The sequence below is a fragment of the Macaca fascicularis genome, chromosome 1, assembly GCF_037993035.2.
Source record: "Macaca fascicularis isolate 582-1 chromosome 1, T2T-MFA8v1.1".
NCBI lineage: Eukaryota > Metazoa > Chordata > Mammalia > Primates > Cercopithecidae > Macaca > Macaca fascicularis.
The window spans coordinates 187,391,242-187,412,028 of record NC_088375.1 but is presented as its reverse complement, the minus strand read 5'-3'; the positions used below and the strand labels follow the sequence as shown (position 1 = coordinate 187,412,028).

Here is a 20,787-nt window from a genome sequence, read left to right as displayed (position 1 = left end):
TGGTTAAAAAGCAACAGCCTCCATCTGCCTGACACCTTCTATGATGTCAAAGAGTTCAGACTCAGCCGTTTCTTCTAAGACTTGCCTTTATATATTTATTATGCTTCTCCTGCCTTTTTTTTTCTTAATGTAGGCAGAATAAATGGTAAAGATTTCAAACAGTGAAAATTAGGTCTTCATCCGACCCCCATTCTCTCTGTTCAAAAGCCCCCCTCAAAAAAGCAATGCCAGGTTTCCTGTATATTTTTCCCCTAGGTACTCAATGCATAAATAAGCATATTCTATACATATATACATAGCTTCTTTCTCTTTCTTCTTTCTTTTTATTTCGTTCTTTTCTTTTTCTCTTTCTGTCTCTCTCTCTCTCTCTGCTTCCTTCCTTTCTTTCTTTTTTTTTTTTTTTTTTTTTACAGGAGACCAGAGTTTTATTATTACTCAAACCAGTCTCCCCCAAAACTTGGGGACTGCAGTTTTTAAGGATAAAATGATGGGTAGGTGGTCGGAAAGTGGGGAGTGCTGATTGATCCAGTTGGAGATAAAATCATAGGGAGTCAAAGCTGTCCTCTTGCCCTGAGTCAGTTTCTGGGCAGGAGCCACAAGACCAGATGAGCTAGTTTATCAGTCTGGGTAGTGCCAGCTGATCTGTCGAGTACGGCGTCTTTAGTTACAGAAGAGGAAGGCAGTGGCAATCTGATATGTTAGGAACCCTGTACTGTGACTGTGTAGACAAGGTATGAGGCCAGCTCTCCTGAGGGGCTTTAATTGCTCTGTAACTCAACTTTGATTCCTTAAAGCAGTCTGTTTGTATTTGAAAGCATGCCATTCCAGTCAAAGCCTTGACAAAATAACCAGAATCTCCAACTGCGTCCCAAAGTCAGGCAATTGGTGCCGTGCAATTTTCCTTTGAATTGGGGGTCTCTTCAGTATAGTCCCTTCATGGTTTGCCAGGAAGATGTTACCGGAAAGGAGTCCCAATCCAGACCCCCAGAGAGGGTTCTCGGATCTTGCACAAGCAAGAATTTGGGATGAATCCATAGAGTGAAGTGAAAGCAAGTTTATTAAGAAAGTAGAGAAAAGAAAGGCTACTCCATAGACAGAGCAGCATAGCTCCTTGGCTACTCCATAGACAGAGGAGCATTGCTCCTTTGCTTTTCGCACAATGGTGACACATATGGACTCCCTCTTTTTTTTTTTTTTGGACAGGGTCTCACTCTGTCGCCCAGGCTGGAGTGCAGTGGCGCGATCTCAGCTCACCGCCACCCTCACCTCCCGGGTTCAGGCGATTCTCCTGCCTCAGCCTCCTGAGTAGCTGGGACTACAGGCATGTGCCACCACGCCTGGCTAATTTTTGTATTTTTAGTAGAGACTGGGTTTCACTATGTTGGCCAGGCTGGTCTTGAACTCCTGACCTCAGGTGATCCGCCCGCCTTGGCCTCCCAAAGGATTATAGGCGTGAGCCACCACGCCCAGCCAGCATTCTATTACATTTAAAAGCATATATATTTCTTGAATTTTCAAGAGCTGTCTCTCGGTCTCTTTCTTTTTTCCTCATACCATCCAGTTGTATTTGATGATACAATGCCCCCTTGAATCCTGGGAAAATGTAAATAGAGGGAAAAAACTCTTTTTTAGTTCTTTTTTGTTTCTTGTGTTATTCCTATTTCCTCTGAGCCCATTTTATTTGTTTGTCTTTCTCGGAGTTTGGAGGCTTTCCTCAAATGTGTGGTCATCTTTGATTGTCCATTCATATTTAGGAATGAAGAACTAAAAAGCCCATTGACTAGCTGGTATGCCTTAGGTTGCCAGTGGCAACCAGTCAGTCAGTCACTAGAGTAGAGGACTTCTTCTCTCCACTCCCACCCCAGTGCCAGAGCATGTCTTCTGGGGACATTCGATTTCTCCAGAAACCCCCTGATCTCCCACCTGGAGCACAGATGCCAACTTTCCCAGTGCTCTGCACACAGTGCTGGGGAGAGACTGTCCAATGTACAGACTGCCAATCAATCCCCTCTTTAAGCTCTGTGTCTTGCTGGTTCTGCCCAGGTGCTCCCTCCGTCGTCTCTGCACACACTCTACTGAGGTTTTCTCTGCCCTGCTGCATCTGTTACCTCCATTTGCTTTTTTTTTTTTTTTTTTTTTTTTTTTGAGATAGGGTCTGGCTGGGGTTTAGTGGCACAATCTTGGCTCACTGCAGCCTCTGCCTTGCGGACACAAGTGATCCTCCCACCTCAGCCTCCCAAAGTGTTGGGATTACAGGTGTGAGCCACTACACCTGGCCCATTTGCTTTTTAGTGTCCTGAAATTTGTTGAAATATCTTGTCAACTGAGGTTACCTCACCCATTATCTTTATTGCTGTGGGTTTATTTATTTATTTTTTTATTCCTTAACCGTCATTTTAGAAGGCCCTTAAGAGACAAGGGGATAAAACAAGTGATCAGTTTATCATCTCCGGTCATGACATGCCAGCTCAAGCTCACTCTTGCCGCCACTCAGTACCACACCGGCCCAATTGTGAGGTCCTCAAAGTGTCTCAAGCCTCCCATTGTGGCTCCTTCCTCCCTTAACCCCAGGATTAGGGGGTTCCCAAAGTTCTCTCCTCCTCAGGAAAGCACTGTGGACTCCTTTATCCTGAGGATGCATGACAGGTGTCACAGTCTGTATTGGTTCAAACCTAACAAATGAAGTGTGAATGGTGCAATTTCAGTACTAGGCTTGGTTTGGTGAAGACAGATCTCAGGCATGAATGCAGTCCTTATATGTTTTGAGCACCTAAATTGGTATCATGTTACTCGCTGGTGATAACACAAGACTGACTCTCCCAAAGGACTGAGACAGTTTCTGGAAAGGGGCTGTTCTACTCAGCACTACACTGTGTCCTCAGACCCTGACATGCAGCCTGTGATCACTGAGGGGCTTTTGCGGTCCCTGACCAATGAGATGTAAAGCCTGGTTGCCCTGGTGGTAGCTGCATGGGGCAGACCCATGGGCCTAGGTGATATCCCCAAGACTGGGATACCAGGCCTCCTAGAGGCCCCTACCTAGAGGATCTCCAGCAGACAGGATCTGACCAACCAGCCTGGTTTGTGCAGGACTGAGGGGTTTCCCAGGACATAAGATCTTCAGTGCTAAACCCAGAAAGTTCTAGGCATATGGGGATGAGTTGGTCAACCTACATGCAGAGGGCTTCTCTGCTGGCCTCTCCCTCCCTTCAACTTCAGGCTCTTTCCATAGAGGAAGGTTTGGGGCCTTGCTGGCTGCTCTAAGCTAACTTGCCAGGGTCCCAACTAGACCCCTCTGCCCAACCCCCAAATTATAGGCTCACTTCCACCTCTTCCCCATCACTGAGCTGTAAAGGACAGTCCGGCTTCTTCCAGGGCAGAAGCCCTTCTACAGCCTCCTTCACCGGTCCCCCAGCTCTGCCTGTAGCCCCCGAAATGGGAGCTGGGGTTGCTGTGTCCCTCACAAAGGGCTTTCCTGACACCTCCCCTCAATATTCCAACAATGACCTCATTGGACTCCTCTTTCTCATCTCAATTAATAATGCTATAAAATAATGATAAATGACATTTGCAGATCACTTATATGTCAGACCTCATGCTAAGCTTTTACTATATATCACCTCATTTAATCATCTGAATGACATCACAGGCAGGTACTATTATCCTTATTTTACAAATGAGGAAACTGAAGCTCAGAGAGGCTAACTTACTTAGAGCCACACAGATAGTCATAATTGCAGAAATAGAGCTCAAACCTAGGAGTATCTGATGCCCAAGTCTAAGAATGTGAAATGGTCTTGAAATGTCCAGTTTAAGTCCCGCCTCCTCCAGAAGGCCTTCTCCAATCATGTTTGCCCCCTGCACCAAACTTTCACAGAAAACCCAACTCCAATGGCTTAACTCTTTTTTTCTTTTTCTTTTTTTTTTTTTTTTTTTTAGGTGGAGTCTCACTCTGTCGCCCAGGCTGGAGTGCAGTGGTGTGATCTCGACTCACTGCAAGCTCCGCCTCCCGGGTTCACACCATTCTCCTGCCTCAGGCTCCCAAGTAGCTGGGACTACAGGTGCCCACTGCCACGCCCGGCTAATTTTTTGTATTTTTAGTAGAGATGGGGTTTCACCGTGTTAGCCAGGACAGTCTTGATCTCCTGACCTCGTGATCCGCTTGCCTCAGCTTCCCAAAGTGCTGGGATTACAGGCGTGAGCCACCGTACCCGGCTGGCTTAAACTTTTAGGACATTATTTGTTTACTTAACAAGAAGTCCTTGTAGGGATGGTGCAGTAACTTAGATATAACAAGGACCACAACTCTTTCCATCTTACTATATCATTATCCCAAGGGTATAGGCATGGCAGATTGTACTTACCCAATATAATACTTGGACACAACAATATCTCCCACACCACTTGCTCTTCTGCAGTGTGACCTTGCCATTCCCCCATCAACAGGTACAGTCTAATTCTCTTCCCTTTGAATCTGGGCTAGCCTTAGTGACTAGCTTAACCAGTACAATGTGGAGGAAATGACATTTTGTTTTTTTTTTTTTTTTTTTTTTTTTGAGACGGAGTCCCGCTCTGTCGCCCAGGCTGGAGTGCAGTGGCGCGATCTCGGCTCACTGCAAGCTCCGCCTCCTGGGTTTACGCCATTCTCCTGCCTCAGCCTCCCGAGTAGCTGGGACTACAGGCGCCCGCCACCTCGCCCGGCTAGTTTTTTGTACTTTTTAGTAGAGACGGGGTTTCACCGTGTTAGCCAGGATGGTCTCGATCTCCTGACCTCGTGATCCGCCCGTCTCGGCCTCCCAAAGTGCTGGGATTACAGGCTTGAGCCACCGCGCCCGGCCGGAAATGACATTTTGAACTTTCAAGGTTAGGTCGTAAGTCTTGCAGCATCTGTCTGGGCTTCTTAAAAGTCTTAGTCTTAAAACACTTGCCCTTGAAAACCAGCTGCCATGCTGTGAGACACCTGAGCCATAAGGAGGTGCCCTGGTGAAGAAAGTGACCAGGTCAAGAGCTCCGGATGAATTCCCAGGGAATATGCAGCATCAACTGCCAGCAATGTGGGTGAGCCATCTTGGACATTCAGTCCAGTAGTCTTTAAATGAGTCTTGGTCAGACTGCAAGAATGTGAGAGCCCTCATGTAGGACCCATTCAGTTCAGCCCAGTCAACCTAGAGGATAGTGAAAGATAATAATACATTGTTTTAAGGTACCAAATTTTGGGGGTGATTTGTAAAGCAGTAATAGATAATTAAAACAATTGGCTTTCTTCTAGCCTGTTGCCTCAAGTTATAAGATGACTGCTTCAGCTCCAAGCATCATTTCTTTTTTTTTTCTTTTTTTGTTTTTTGAGACGGAGTCTCACTCTGTTGCCCAGGCTGGAGTGCAGTGGTGTCATCTCAGCTCACCGCAAACTCCACCTCCCAAGTTCAAGTGATTCTCCTATCTCAGCCTCCCAAGTAGCTAGGACTACAGGCACCTGCCACCACACCCGGCTAATTTTGTATTTTTAGTGGAGATGGGGTTTCACCATGTTGGTCAGGCTGGTCTTGAATGCCTGACCTCAGGTGATCCACCTGTCTCGGCCTCCCAAAGTGCTGGGATTACAAGCATGAGCCACTGCACCTGGCCTCCAAGCAGCACTTCAAACAACCATATCTAAAAGCAGAAGTGAGTACAGAGCAAAGGCTTTCTCCTTGAGTGACTTTAAGAGGGACGAAAATCTTAACCCAGAAGTCCCCCAGTATTATCTCTGCATATCTCATTGGCCAGAATTGGGCTATACCCTCTCCTAACCAAGAGAGAAATGGGCAAAGGAAAAGGAAGAGGGAAATGATTGTTGGGTAGACAACCAACAGTGTCTGCCATACTTGTTGATGTGGTGGCTCTAGGAGAAAGAAGAGTCAGGTGGGAAAATGATCCAAGGCTAAAGAAGGAGCCTTCCCTATTTCCAGAAGCAAAGCCTCAGTGGCAACAAGTCTATTGAAAGCTCCTTCTTTAGATAGATAGCATGGTGTGCTGACTAGAGTTCTGCTCTGGGAGGCAGAACCTGGCTCTAGCGTGGTATAATATTGCTGAGTCAGTTTCCCATTTTGTGCCTCAGTTTCCTCATCTGCACAATGAAAGGATTCCTTCTAATTCCTTCAGGTTAGGAGAAGCCAGGGCAGAAGGGAGGTGCTGGAAGCTTAGCTTGTGTGTAGGTGGTGAATGGTCCAAGTCAAGCTCAGCAGAGCCTGCCTCTAGCCACAGATGCCGGGATTTACCAAACAAACCCTAATCACTTAATGAGAAATGAAAATGGTGCCTGGTTCCTCCACTTAATTACCCCTTTGGAAACAACACACAGGAGATTTATGGTAATCACCATAATCACCTCATAAAAACCCGAGTGTTTAAAGATGGACACGCCTCATTTCTGGGAGGAATTAGAGGCAAAAATCAAGGCAAGGAATTTCTGGCCTGCCTTGGCCTTGGCTCCCTGGAATCCAGAACTCTGGCCACAGAGTGCCCGCTACCCTGGATAGCCTCCTGGTCCCAGCCAAATATTGTTCCTAATGCTCCACAGCCAAGGTGTCCTTGCAGGCCTGCTTCCTGGGTCTCCTCTGTCATGATGTACCAAGAAGACTCACAATTCTGAAGGTCAGGTGGAGGTCCTTTAGGAGGAGACAGGAACATCTCTGAGTCCTGTCACTTATAAAATCTGAGCTAAAAGACTGGAGGGGAGGTTGAGGGATACAGGCTGTTCCTAGCTGTGGAAAGCCATAGCTCACAGGTTTTCCTGAGGCCATCCAGTCCTGACTTGTACATCTCCCATGACGAGGAGTCTAGATCTCCCGGGACATTTACTGAGATACACAGACAGCTAGAAGATTCACACCCTGCTCAGCAGAAATCTGTCCTCTTTCAGCTCCTTATAACTAGACTCAGATCACTGGGCATCAAGGTTGTAAGTGTCCTCTGGGTTTATCTTTCCTCCATAGCAATTTCTTTCTTTCTTTCCTCTCACTCTCCTATGTGCAATTCCTTCATTTATTCAAAACTATTAAATACCTAATGTGCATCAGAGACTATCAATTATTTTTTTTTCCATTTTTTAAAAGAGATGGGGTCTCACTCTGTCACCCAGGCTGAGTGCAGTGGCATGCTCATAGTTCACTGCAGCCTTGAACCCCTACACTCAAGCAATCCTCCTGCCTCAGCCTCTCATGCCTGGCTAATTTTTAAATTCTTTGTAGAGATGGGGTTTCACTATGTTGCCCAGGCTGTTCCTAAGCTCAAGCGCTCCTCCAGCTTTAGCCTCCCAAAGTGCTAGGATTATAGGCGTGAGCCATTGTACCCAGCTTGACTATCAATTCTTAACACAGTAGGCAGAATGATCCTTTGAAAACCTAAACCAGATCATGTTACTCCTCTGTCACTCTCCAGTGCCTTCCCAAATCAGAGTAAAGGCACAATCTTACAGTGCCCTGCAGGACTCTCATGTCCTGCCCTTTGCTCACTCTGCTTAAGCCACACGGGTCTCCTTGCTGTTCCTGGAAAACACCAGATCCTCTCCCGCCTCCACACCTTAGTACTAGCCCACTGTATTCCCACTGCCTGGAATGCTTTTTTTGTGTATCTACATGGCTCCCTCTCTAGCCTCCTCCAAGGCCCTTCCTGACTTTCTTACACAAAATTGGACCCCCTCCTTCTCTATTATACTATCCTGCTTTATTTCTGTCCATATTGCTTATGACCATCCAAAACAATACACTGCAAAATTTGCTTATTTATCTTGCTTAATGTCTATTTCTCTCTTCTAGGGGTCAAACTCCAGAGGGCAGGGGTTTTCTATCCTCTCTCTCTCTCTCTCTCTCTTTCTCTCTCTGTTGTATCCCAAACACCTAGCACAGTGCCTGTCACATAGTGGGCAATAAATATTTGTTCAGTGAATGAACTAATGGGGATAGAGCAGTGAAAAAGATAAAGCCCACGCCCTCAAGGAACTTAAGGTCTAACTGTAGAAGCAGACACCAGACAGTCACCCACAGGACTGAGCAACTGAATGATGCATGTGGATAAATGCTAGGTAGGGAAGTAGCAGGTGTAATGACAGTGGTCTGACTGTAGCCAGGAACACTGTCGTGAGTTACTCCAAAAAGCTGTTTGTGAGAGGATTGGAGTTCAGGGTGATGAGGGTTTGGAGCCACAAAGCTCTGGGAGGAAAAGATGCTGGAGAAGCTCAGATTGTCACTTCTAGGCCCTTTAAAGGTGATGGGACTCCAGGCAGAGGGTACTATCTGCAAACGGTGTTCAAGTGCCCACTCTGCCATGTCCAAGACATGTGCTCTGGAGCAAGCCACCTTGGCGCTGGAGTACTTGCTTCCTTATCTCTAAGATGAACATGGGATAACTAGCTCTTAGGCTGGTTGGGAGGTACAAGTGAAATGTTTGTTAGAGCTGGAACCTGCAGATATTCAATAAATGCTAGCTCATTTTCTGCTCCCTTCTTCTTTGTCAAACCTTTTAACATCCAGCCTCCTTTTACCTGGTCACTCCGTTCTCTCTCCTGGCCCTGTGTAAGCATGAAGAGCTGTATGAAAAAGGGAAGCATCTAATCATCATAAATGTACAACTGCAGGTTAACAAAGGTTAACAGGATCTTTCAGGGGCAGAATTTGACAGATTAGACTGATCTCTACTGTGCCCCAGGATGCTTGGCTTTGTTGCAATTAACTAAATCTCCCATCAGCCTCCCGGCCTGATGCCTGTTGGCCTATAAGACCATGCCACTAGAATGAATAGTTGGAGCAGGGGGTGGCACACACAGCTAGGCCCCCTGGTTCTGCCCATGGCCTTCCTCTGGGGGAAGCCCTCCTTGACTACAACCTAGAGAGAGCTCCTGCACATACCCATACATACACATACACATATGCAACGCAGAGCTACACACAACTCCCAACTCCACCCCATACCATGGGAGGATGGACTCCCGGCCCCTCAAATCTTTCTCTCTTATTGGTAGGTGGAGTAGGAGGTTGATAAGGAGGCAGCAAGCATATTACTATTTCCCATGGTTAGCATGGACAGTGGGCACACTCAGGCATTGAGCAAATTTTCACCTGTGCAGGGGCCAGCCCTAGCATTAGGCAACAGAGAAGCAGATGAATCAGATCAGAGTCCTGGCCTCAGGGCTCACATTCTAGTGGGGGAAACAGGTACTTGCACAGGTAATTATAATATAAACTACACAGTAGTGGGTCCAAGTGGGAACCTACAAGAAGAGAGCTTATTTTCCCTTTGGGCTAGGGCAAGGCTGTAGGGATTAGGCAGCCTTGGAGCTGGGCTGAGGTAGGATGGAAGGGCTCCTAGGCAGATAGAACTGCATGAAGAAAGGCACAAAGGTGGGATACTGTGGTACAAGTTCAGGAAATGACAAAGCCTCTGATGTCAGGGTCAGGCTAGAGCATAGGATGGGGACATAACTGCTTTCACTGTAATGATTTGGTTTGTAACCACCCCTGGGAAACCCCTCCACGAATTAATGCCTCCCAGTCCCTCCCTATACCCACTTGACACCTTGGATGGTTTTGACCAGAAGAACTCTTTCTTGTTTACTGCTTCACTGCTTCACCTCCCTGCCTGGCCGCACATTCAGCTCCTTCAAGTCAGCCTCCCTTGCATCACCTCAAGGACACAGCAGTCCTGCACTCTGGCCCACACTGGCCTTGTCATCTGATCATCTCAAATGGCTGAAGTACCGAGATGATTTCACACAACAGCACCCTTTCTAGTAAAGGTACTTTGCTATATGCTATCTTAGGATGCTATTTTCATAAGAAATCCACTACAGTCAGTTTAGACAAAGAAAGGGGAAGTGATTACAAGGGAACTGGAAGTCTAAAGGAACCAAACACAGAAAAGGACTTGGCCCAGACTTGGGAAAGCTCTCAGGAGTTTCTCCCTGCCTCTGTGCTCTTTTCTCTTCCCGGACTGACCTTCTCCACCAATCAGATCACATGGAGGAAAACATGCCTGCTGACAGCACCTGACAGGTCCAGCCATGTAAAAACAATCTCCAAATTCCCAAGAGGAGGCGACAGGTGTAACGGAACCACATGTCCAACCCTGGCCCAATCAGCTTTGGGTAGTGGCATGGGGTCACATAAAACAAACACGGCTGCTAGGCTACACCTTGGGGGGTCATTTCTCATAGTCATGTGGATTGGTGAGTGGGCTGTTCTGAAAGAAGGGAGCACAGCAGATATCCCAAAGATGCCCATTACACACCTATAACATAGTGTGACAAAATGCTCATATGACTTCTAGTTCCTAGACTATCCTACTGACCTACTCTGTGACTTCAGGCAAGTCTCTACCATCTTGGGGCTGCAGTTTCTTCATCTGTACACAGAGGAGGATGAGACTAAGTGTCCTATTGGATGCCATAACTCTCCAATTACTTACCCTCTCTGAACTTCAGTTTTCTCATCTGTAAAATGGGAGTAATGATATCTACCTCACAGAGTTATTGTAAGATAATGGGTATGAAAATATCTAACATGGGTTGAGTACAGAGTTATTCAAGAAATGCTGGTGACCCTAGTAGATTTAAATTGAGTGGCTGTCCCTCTCACAATGGTTTCCCCCAAGGGTTGTAGCTATGATTCCCCACGTGTTTGGGAGAATTGCTCCTCCTCTGGTTGGGAGCTGCCATACTCCACAGTGAATTGTCAAGGGGTGAGCATGGGTCTACATTGGGCCACTCAGAATCCTTCTCTGGGGCCTTGTTTCAACTGCAGCTCTTGTATCTTCATTTGCAGAACTCTAAGGAGAGGGGCATGTTGCTGCCAACAGCCAGACCCCAACCTTGTAGAGAAAGTGGCCTCTGAGAGTGAACCTGACATGAAGAGGACTTTTGAACACTCAGTTTCAGACATTTTGAAGTCCAGTTTCATCCTTGCCCTGATTTATGAGCCAATACATTTCTTCACTACATTTTTCTTTTCTTTTCTTTCTTTTTTTTTTTTGTTGTTGTTTTTTTAGACAGAGTTTTGCTCTGTCACCTAGGCTGGAGTGCAATGGCGCGATCCTGGCTCACCACAACCTCTGCCTCCCAGGTTCAAGCGATTCTCCTGCCTCAGCCTCCCGAGTAGCTGGGATTACAGGTGCATGCCGCCACGTTCAGCTAATTTTGTATTTTTAGTAGAGATGGGGTTTCTCCATGTTGGTCAGGCTAGTCTGGAACTCCCGACCTCAGGTGATCTGCCCGCCTTGGCCTCCCAAAGTGCTGGGATTATAGGTGTGAGCCACTGTGCCCAGCCAACATTTTTCTTAAGTTAGTTTGAGTTGGTATTCTGTCACTTCCTTCCTGATGATACCTTCTTCCTTTCTCTAAGCCTCGGTTTCCTTAGCTGTAAAATGATGGGGTCCCATCCTCTCCTCTTTCATCTCTGACACTTTATTACTGTATTTATTCATTTATTCATTCAGTCAATTAGCCAATCAGTTACTTGGCATTTACTGTGCATGTTATTCTGTCCCTGGTCCTATACTGAACACTGGCAATCTTGCTAGAGAAACAATCACTTCTCCAGTTCTCAAGATTCATATAGTTAGGTTGGAGAGACGGGTAAGAAAGGACTCAGTACCATGGGTGATGGTGGCTGTGACAGAGAGAAGCACAGGCACTGTGGGGAAATCAGAGGACTTATCCCTGCTTGGAAGGCTTCCTGCAGAAGATGGCTGAGTTTTTCAGACAGGGGTGAGCGCAGAGAGAAAAGGAAAGGTACTACAAGTGGAAGAACCTACCTTTGTAAGGGCCCAAAGGAGAATGACAGAAAGCAACAGCCTGGGTGGGAGGGGAAGGGACACAAGAGATGAGGCTGCAGGTTCATCTCTACTCTTCTTGAGCTTATTTGTATTTTTCCCCCATGAAACTTCTAGGGAACAACAATAACAACAAAATACCTCTCCATTTTTTAAGCTTGGAAAATCCCCTGGGTAGAGTCTTTGAGTGCAGATAGATGAAAAGAAGTGGTTCTTGACCACAGAGGAGCACTGGAGCAAATGATTCTTTCTCCATCAGTGTGCCCCACTAGTCCCATGTCCTATCAGGGAAGCCAAGCTGGCTGTGACATCTAGCGGCTGGTCTAGGGCTGTCTGACGCTTCTAAAAATAGGAAGGCAGGTGAGCCTAAGGCCAACCAGAAGGCAGAAGAGCAGCCCAGGCAGGCCAGGGAGGAGTGTAAACATCCCTCCTCCCCTTATAGGAGACATACTCATTACATTTTGAGCAAAGGAGGCTCACAATGCACCCTAGAGAAAATATGCAGTTATTGCCCCTAACATGCCAAAGCCCTACTAACGACTGCACCCCTGCTCCAAAGGCACAAACTGTTCCAGATGTTGCTCCCTGCCTCTGGGAGGGCCCTTCCTTCCTCCTGCCCAAGGTTCTGGACTGTTTCTAGAGTTACAGTCTTTTGAGAGATATATGTCCCGCTGAGGGGCTTGGGGTGAGTGACTGTCCTCCCTGGGCCACACAGGGACAGTCTAGGTTATCCTTTCCTTAACAGACTGTTGTAGAGACTATGCCTGTTGGCCTGGTGGGGTGGTGACAGAAGAGGTGCTAGGCTGGGAGTGGGCAAAGTGGTGAGGGAGGTGGGTTCTAAATTTGGGTATTTTCAGTTTTTGCATCTATGAAATAGTATGAGTCTGTAGGAAGGCAGTAATTTGCAAACTCAATTCTTCAAACACACTCAGGAATTGCTATCTCTGGATGTGTACTGGCATTGGAGCCATCTTCTAGCTGGGTAACTGGGCTCCTTCCACAGTTGTGACCTTCTGTTCTCTCATCTGTAAATTGGGGATGGTTTTTGAAATTAACATTTTTTCCTAGTTAAAGAATGTATGCATTCTTGTAGCTTATTTTTTTTTGAAAACGTAATTAAATAATTTTTGAGTACATTACATAACTCACATAATTCCAAATTCAAAAGATGCAAATAGTAAAGTGTTAAAGTCTCCCTCTCCTTCCTGTTTCATAGCCACACAGTTCTCTCCTCATGAAGCAACCACTGTTTTTTTTTTTTTTTTGAGACAAAGTCTCGCTCTGTCGCCCAAGCTGGAGTGCAGTGGCGCGATCTCGGCTCACTGCAACCTGTGCCTCCTGGTTTCAAGTGATTCTCCTGCCTCAGCCTCCCGCGTAGCTTGGACTGCAGGCGCGTGTCACCATGCCCAGCTAATTTTTGTATTTTTAGTAGAGATGAGGTTTCACTATGTTGGCCAGGCTGGTCTTGAACTCCTGACCTTGTGATCTGTCCTCCTCGGCCTCCCAAAGTGCTGAGATTATAGGCATAAGCCATCATGCCCGGCCTGAAGCAACCACTGTTATTGGCTTTTTGTATATTAACTATGGATATATTTTAAAAATCTGTTGAAGTATTAACATATATATAGCAAAGTGCATGTGTCGTAAGAGCACAACATGGTGAATAATGTTCATAGTTTAAATTCTTAAGAAGATAAAGAAACAATAAAAATCACCCCAAATCCATCACCCAGAGATAAAATGGTTGATATTTTGGTGTATTTTCTCTTTTGATGTATATGTGTGTGTATGTGTGTGTATATATATGTATATGAACATTGGAATCATGCTGTATAACTGATACCCTTTTTATAGTTAATATTATATCATGAACATTTTCTCACTTCATTAAAAATTCCTCAAAAATAGCTCTTTTAATGTTTTCCTAGTGTTCCAAGGAATGGATCCAAACGTACCGCAGGATATTGTTCAAGTTTTCCTCTGTGATAAATAACAGTGATGAGCATCTTTGAACATACGTCACTCGGCACATCTCCTCAGGATGAATTCTTAGAAGGGGAATTACTGAATCAAATCGTATGCCTCCTTTAGAAGTCAGGATGTAATAGGGAGAGTCAGGCCTGATTCACGGAGCTGCTTAAAGGATTAAAGAAATTATGTAAGACTCTGGTCTAGTGCTTGGCACAGACACTAAGTTCTGTGAGTGTGAGCCTAAGGGGTCCCAGGGAGAGGAGAGGTAAATATGTATGCCCCCTCTCCCTGGTGGCTCCACCCGCTAGACCTTCCCTTCCTGAAGCTTGCTGACTGAGCCAGATGGGAGTCTCAGTCTTGTCTGATCTTTATTATTTTAATCATTGCAGTCTTGCCAAGTGGTAGGCTGGTGAGTGTTTAACAGCTAGATTTCTGGCTGGTGGGGGGCACTCTGATTGGTAGCGTTTGTCAATTTCTGTGGTGTAAATACTCCCACTGTGGCCGATTTCAAACTACGACCATGATGTCACCAAAAGCAGTGTTGGGATGAGATGCATAGTCTCACAAGCTAGTTGGAACTGGCTCCAGATCACCAGTCCCTGTTTTTGTAGCCACCGAAATCTCCCTTTCCTCCCTCTCTCTTCTTAACCCCTCCCCATTTAGCCCCCACGCTGGGGCTTTTCTGAGGTGATAGAGACTTAACATTTTGTGGAAGGTGAATGTTGCTAAAGAACAAAAACATCCGGGGCCTATCACGGGGAGTGGGGAGGGGGGAGGGATTGCATTGGGAGTTATACCTGATGTAAATGACGAGTTGATGGGTGCTGATGAGTTGATGGGTGCAGCACACCAACATGGCACAAGTATACATATGTAAGAAACCTGCACGTTATGCACATGTACCTTAGAACTTAAAGTATAAAAAAAAAAAAAAAAAAAGAACAAAAACATCCTCTCCCAGTCCTCTAAAGGAGAAACTGATGCTCATGATGGTCAAGATGATTGTCCCAGGTCACCCAGCCAGATGATTTTTCACGGAGTCTTATTACCTGATTCCTGCTTGGGACACTTCTCAGCTTCCTGCAGTGGAAATAAACTTTCTTTTCTAGCCACTCCTTTTCTTCCTCTTTCTCTTCAGCGACTGCTCTCCTGGATCCACAAGAGGATGAGGCCCAGGCTTTGCCCTCAGGAGCTAAGAGCAACTGGAGAGGCCAGACACATATGAGCAGCTTGCCAAATTATTACCACTTTCACACTCAAGTTCTTCAATCAACAGGAGCTTTATACCACTTTCTCACTGAGGTTCTTCAATGGCTTCTTTTAACACTTAGGACAAATCTGTTTAATGCGTCCCTCCGTGCATAACCACCACCCTCCCCCAAATGTCAGCTCCTGAGAGTAAGAATCCTTGGTCTTCATTTTTGGCTCCCTGGTGCCTAACATAGAGTCTGCCACAAATCAGGTACTGAATAAATACTGTTGAATAAGTGCAGAGAGGAAGGAGCTGGGTGGGGGCTGGGGGAAGGGGTGAGTGCAGTGTGGTTACAGTTCTAGGCTATGAACTGACTTTCTTCAGGACTTTAGACAAGCCTCTCCCCTTTCTGGACCTCCATGTCCAAAACTGTAAAGAAGACATATTGGATTCTAGCAATAGTTTAAGAATGGGGATTTAAAAAATACCTCCCAGCTACCTCATGTGATTGTAGTTATGCTTTTAGTATCCATTGATGGACCAAAAATCATGACAAAAATAAAAACAACTGCCAAACTTTTAAATGTGGTTGCATTTATCAATCACAGCAGCATCTACATCCATTTGAAGAACATTCAGACTGTGTGTGAGAGACACACTGTGCATGCAGTTTACAGACAGCACTGGGTGCCACATGGTTTCCAGATGCCTTTAGCTAAGGGGCCCAGATCATCTCAGAGTCCTTCAAGTACGAGGGACTTATGTGCCTAACATGGGTCACAGGAGGTGTGCAACTTGCATTGGGTCACACAGGACATGAATGGTGGATTCAAACTCAGTCTTCTCCATCTTGGGTTCCCTTTGCCCTGGCAGCCTGCTGACAGCACCACTCCCCTTCGGCTCCCCTGGAAATAAGAAGCAGGGAGGCCTGAGAGCACGGAGATTGCCTAGGGTGCGGGGGTGAGGTGGATGTCAGAACGCTGACAGCTCGAAATGACACGGAACATACTTCAGATGCCTTGTGTGTGGTTTAGGAGCGGCTGGAATTACACCCTCAGGGCTGAGCCAGCATTGTTGGAGCCAGAGCTGAGCCTGGACCCTGCTGAAGCAAGGCCCACATGGGGGGTCTTGGCCCAGGACCACAGAGCTGAGCAGTGGCAGTGAGGGCAGGAGGCAGATTCCTAGCTGGAAGCCAGCACACGGACCTTTTACCTTTCCAGACAGGTGTGGTCATTCATTCATTCACTTATTCATTCAGCAAGGTAGTCAGTCAGGCACTCAACAGATGCTCACCGAGCCGTGCCCCTCTGCAGCCTATCATAGGGTTCAAGGAGGAATTGCTCCCATTCCTCTGGGGAGGCAGGCATGGAGCCTGTGATCCAGTCTCTCTGGGTATGGTCAGGCCAGAGGTGCCAGCGGGCCTTTTGCCTGGAGAAGGAGCAAGGAATTGGGAAATGTTTTCTAGCAGATGAAATGGTTATCTTCTGTGAGTGGTTCTCAAGGGACAAGCAGGAGTACACCAGGCAGGTCAGGGAAGAAAGGGCCCTCCTGGCAGAGCGGCCAGTGGGAAAAGTAATTAGTTCCCTCTCTACCTTTGGATGGGAAAACTCTCTGGGTTTTCATTTGCTTATTTGTTTGACAATGTGGAAATGGACTTTTTCACAGGGAAAGATGAGACTTGTTGCTATAAAGGTCTTAGAGATGGAAGGGCTAGTTAGACAAATACATGAGACTGTATTTGTATCTAAAGCTGGCCAGTCAGGTTGTTGTAATTTTGATTAGCAAAAATGCAGAGTGGGAGGAGACTTGGCACTTATTTGGCTCAGTATAGAATTTGTGTGTTGCAGGGAATCAGGGAACAGGGAGGGCGGTGAGAAATGAGGAAGGAGGGGTCCACTGGCCAGTTGTGTGGTGCCTGCCAGCTATGCTGATGATTGGCCCTGAGCACTAAGAGTGACGGGGAGCCACTGGAGGTGTTTAAGCAGGGGCCACAGATGAAGCATTGCTCTAGCTGCTGAGTGAAGGAATCCGAGGAGGAGGCAGGGAGACCAGCCAGGAGGCTGCTGCAGTCTGCAGTGAAGAGAATGGATTCAACAGAACTTTCTGAGAACCAGCAGGTCTTGAGACTGGAGGTGGCTGGAGAGGGAGAGAAAGGAGAGGATGATGGCCAGTTTCTGGACTGTGTGACAGGTCAATGTTTAAGCCACCATCTGAGATGGATGGCTGAAGGTTCTCTCTCCATCCCCATCTTGAGTGAAGGGGAGCCAAATGTCTGATGTGGCTCAGAGCCACAGCCTTGGTTCATACCTCATCACATGGTCAGCCTTCTACCTGGTCTCTTGGCCTCTAGCCTCTTCCCTCTCTAGCCCATCCCCTGGTAGACTGAGTGACCTAAATGAGACATCTGATCATGTCACTCCCCGGCTGGAAACATTTCAGACTCCCTGTCTCTAGAAAGGTCCTACTTGGTCCAGCACATAAAGTCATCTCCAATCTGAGCCCGTTTACTTTCCTGTCTCAGTCCCTTGGCAGTCTACACCAGCCACAGTGAATACCAGTAGCAACAACAGCTAACAGTTACACAGCACTGATATGTACCAGGCAGTGTTCTAAGAACTTTACACATATAACTTGTGTAACTCTAAGAAAAACACTTCCCAAAAAATCTTGCACATCCCAGAATGGACAATACACACTTGCCTTCAGATATTGCACCCAAAGTTGTCTCCACCTGGTATTCGGCCATCAACCTTCCACCCATCTGATACATATTTATTGCTCATCAACTTCTCCCAGGCACTATACTAAGTACCAGGGATCCAAAGTTGAGTGAGACATGGTATGTGCCCTCAACGCATACAAAGTTGAATGGGGCAGACAGACACACGAAGGAACAATTATAACATGATAAGGTAAGCGCAGTGATGGAGATGTTACGGAGCCACAGAGATTGAGACCCTAATCCAGTCTGGGGCCTTCCTCACTTGGCCGTCTGCAGCTTTACCCCTTCCGGGATGCATTCCCCACTTTGCAGACAGCATAAGGTCTCTTCTTCCTGCAGTCCTTACTCTACCCACACCATACACCAACTACCTTTTGTGGGGGAAGTTCAGGGGCTGCTTCCTCCTGAGCACAGTGAAGGCAGAGAACAGTCTGACTCACCATAGGATCCAGCACCCAGGGCAGCCTGGACACAGATGACTGGAATTTGCTAAATGAAAGAGCCTGAGGAATAAAGAATCACAAAGGGGGCATCTTCCTCCTGGGTTACTCCCTGACGCTCTCTCCAGAGTCAGGCCTGTACCTGCTACCTTTCCTAAGCCTGGCTCAGGCCCTCTGGAGTCAGACCCTGCTGGTAAGGATGGGGCTGTGGCTGTCATCCCGAGTTCAGGAGCAGTCTGGTTAGAAAAGGCCTTGCCAGAGGCGGGTCCCAGGATGCCCCCAGCCAGCGGGAAACTGCCTGCCTCGGGCTTCTGAGGAACAAGCAGTATCCTGGGCAGCTCTAGTTTTGGGTGTAAGAGGGAGGAAGCCCTGCAGCAGCCTTCAGGACCTCTGAGTGGCAAGAGATGGTGTTGGGGAATCTCTGAGATTTCCTTGGCTCCAGAGCCCCTTCTGCAGCCTCTGGGCTCTGAGACTGGTGGAAGCTGTGATGGAGGGCTTTAGAAATAAATGACTCTGGGATAGCCTCAAACTAAAAGTGTTTGAGGAACATTCCAGGAAGCCTTCAGGAGCCTCAGGCTGATCCCTTGGGCACTCACTGAGTTAACATGGCTCTTTCTTCTCAGAGCTCTGAAGGGCAATCATGAGGATGGGTGTCTTGGGGCAAGTACCTGAAAGGGCTTTCTGCCTCAGCCCTTTCTCCTAGGCAGAGTAGTTGGGAAGCCCTGGCCCCCACCCCATGTTCCTTGCCTCAAGGTCTGTCTTGGCTAGTGGTGCCTTTGCAGAACTGGAGCTGGGAGCAGGGAGTCTTGGGGGCTAGTGCTAACAGCTTTGGACAAGGGTGGGAATTTCCACTCCTATCTAGAGAGTCATCGACACTGTGTGCCCTGACCTGGGCCTTTGGCCTCCAAAGGGCAGTGGGAAGGCCGGCCCCAGGGCCAATCCCTGGCCATTAATCCCTCCTGCCAGCCCGAATATCCACCCAGTGTGGTCAGACAAAGGACTGCCCAGCCCAGCCACTGTGTTCCTCCCGCCCCAGGGGCTCCACTCAGACGCTGGGCCGCCTGGAATCCAGGCCCATGAGAAAGGGGCCGCCTTCACTGGCCATCTTATGCCCGGATGCTCAGCCGCATCACGTCCGGCCCAGGGCCTGTGAAAAGAGGGCCCAGCCACGCTGAAAACACGGATTAGCCCTTGGGCCGCCCCCTGACACCGGCCTGCTCGGCTCCAGCTCCGGGAAGCAGGCCCAATGGAGGGGGCCAGACAGGCACAAAGAACTGGAAAAGTCTGGGTTCTCACCCCTTTGGCCTAGCGCCCCACCCCCACCCTTCCCAGGATTAGCATAGCCAACCACACATTCAGTTTCATTTATTGAACATGTACTATGTCCTAGGCTCTACACATTGACCAGAAGACTGAAAGTACAAGGAAACTGCACGTAGCTACAGGTGGTAATAAAAGCCACTTTTCCCTCAACCCCCTCACTCCCTGGAGGTGTGAGATGGAGGCTGTGGTGGGTGCTTCAGAGGGGCTTCATCCCTAAGGGAAGGTGGTGGCGGTGTATGAACCTTGTCAGCTCTGGTCTGCACTTGAGTCTAGCTGCAGGATTATGTTGCACCTGGTTGAAAATATGCAGGTGCTGAAATAACTTCTCTGGCCCTGCCTCTCTCCTTCCCCTGGGTTAATACTGATTATGCCAATTGTGTAGTAGGAAAAGAAAGCACCTCTTGCTAAGTGCCATTGAGGGCCAGGCACTTTCATACATGATCTCATTTGGCTCTCAAAATGCTGAGAGGGGGCATGATTGCTTCCATTATTCTGTTTGAGGAAACTGAGGCTCAAATGAGAAGTGGCCCCAGGTCACTCTGCTCCTGAAGCTAGATTTCCTGATGCTGCAGTGGCTTGTCTTGTCTTCTTCTTTGGTGAGCTGGGCATTGTGACTGCACCATCTTATGTTCCATATGGCCTACCTTCAGGTGGTAGAATGCAGGGTGGGGCCAGGTGCGGTGGCTCCCAGCACTTTGGGAGGCCGAGGTGGGTGGATCACCTGAGGTCACAAGTTCAAGAGCAGCCTGGCCAACATGACGCAACTCTGTCTCTACTAAAAATACAAAAATTAGCTGGGCGTGGTGGCGGGTGCCTGTAGTCCTAGCTACTTGGGAGGCTGAGGTAGGAGAATCACTTGAACCTGGGAGTCAGAGGTTGCAGTGAGCCCAGATAGCCCCATTGCACTCCAGCCTGGGTGGCACAGCAAGACTATGTCTCCAAAAAAAAGAAAAAAGAAAAGAAAAAAGAAAAAAGAATGCAGGTTGGGGAGGTTGAAGAGGGTTCTGAGGCAGGACCTGCTAGAATATAAACTGAGCTGACTCTTCATTGTTGTGGGTGAGGGATTGTCTCTAGATCTCCAAATGTCATCTCTTTCCTCTCTGCTTCTGTAGCCCCTCTGACCACCTCTACTATAACTGGCAATTGTCTATCTCTCCATCAGATTTTGTCTTCATCTCTGTCTTGCCCAGAGCACTCGCTAAGGGACTGGTCCAGAAGTACTTGGTGAGTGATGAAGGCTGAACTGAGGCCAGGAGAACTGAAGGAGGGATGGATCCGGGATCCATGTGGAATTGACGGGACTTGCAGTTGCCTGAATGTGGAGAGTGAGTGGGGAG

The 20,787-nt window shown here is 47.6% G+C and overlaps 1 long non-coding RNA gene across 2 annotated transcripts; it reads right to left on the bottom strand.

The window, feature by feature from the left end:
• Positions 1–1,039: 1,039 nt before the first annotated feature.
• LOC135965644 (uncharacterized) lies at positions 1,040–19,450 on the bottom strand. Of its 2 annotated transcripts, XR_010578652.1 has the most exons (4): positions 16,259–19,450; positions 14,823–14,975; positions 13,758–13,935; positions 1,040–5,165 (listed from the first exon to the last, which is right to left on the bottom strand). It is a non-coding gene; the product is annotated as an uncharacterized lncRNA (long non-coding RNA). The 2 variants fall into 2 exon arrangements; XR_010578651.1 differs by lacking the exon at positions 16,259–19,450 and having other exon boundaries at positions 14,823–15,571.
• Between the last annotated feature and the right edge of the window lie 1,337 nt (positions 19,451–20,787).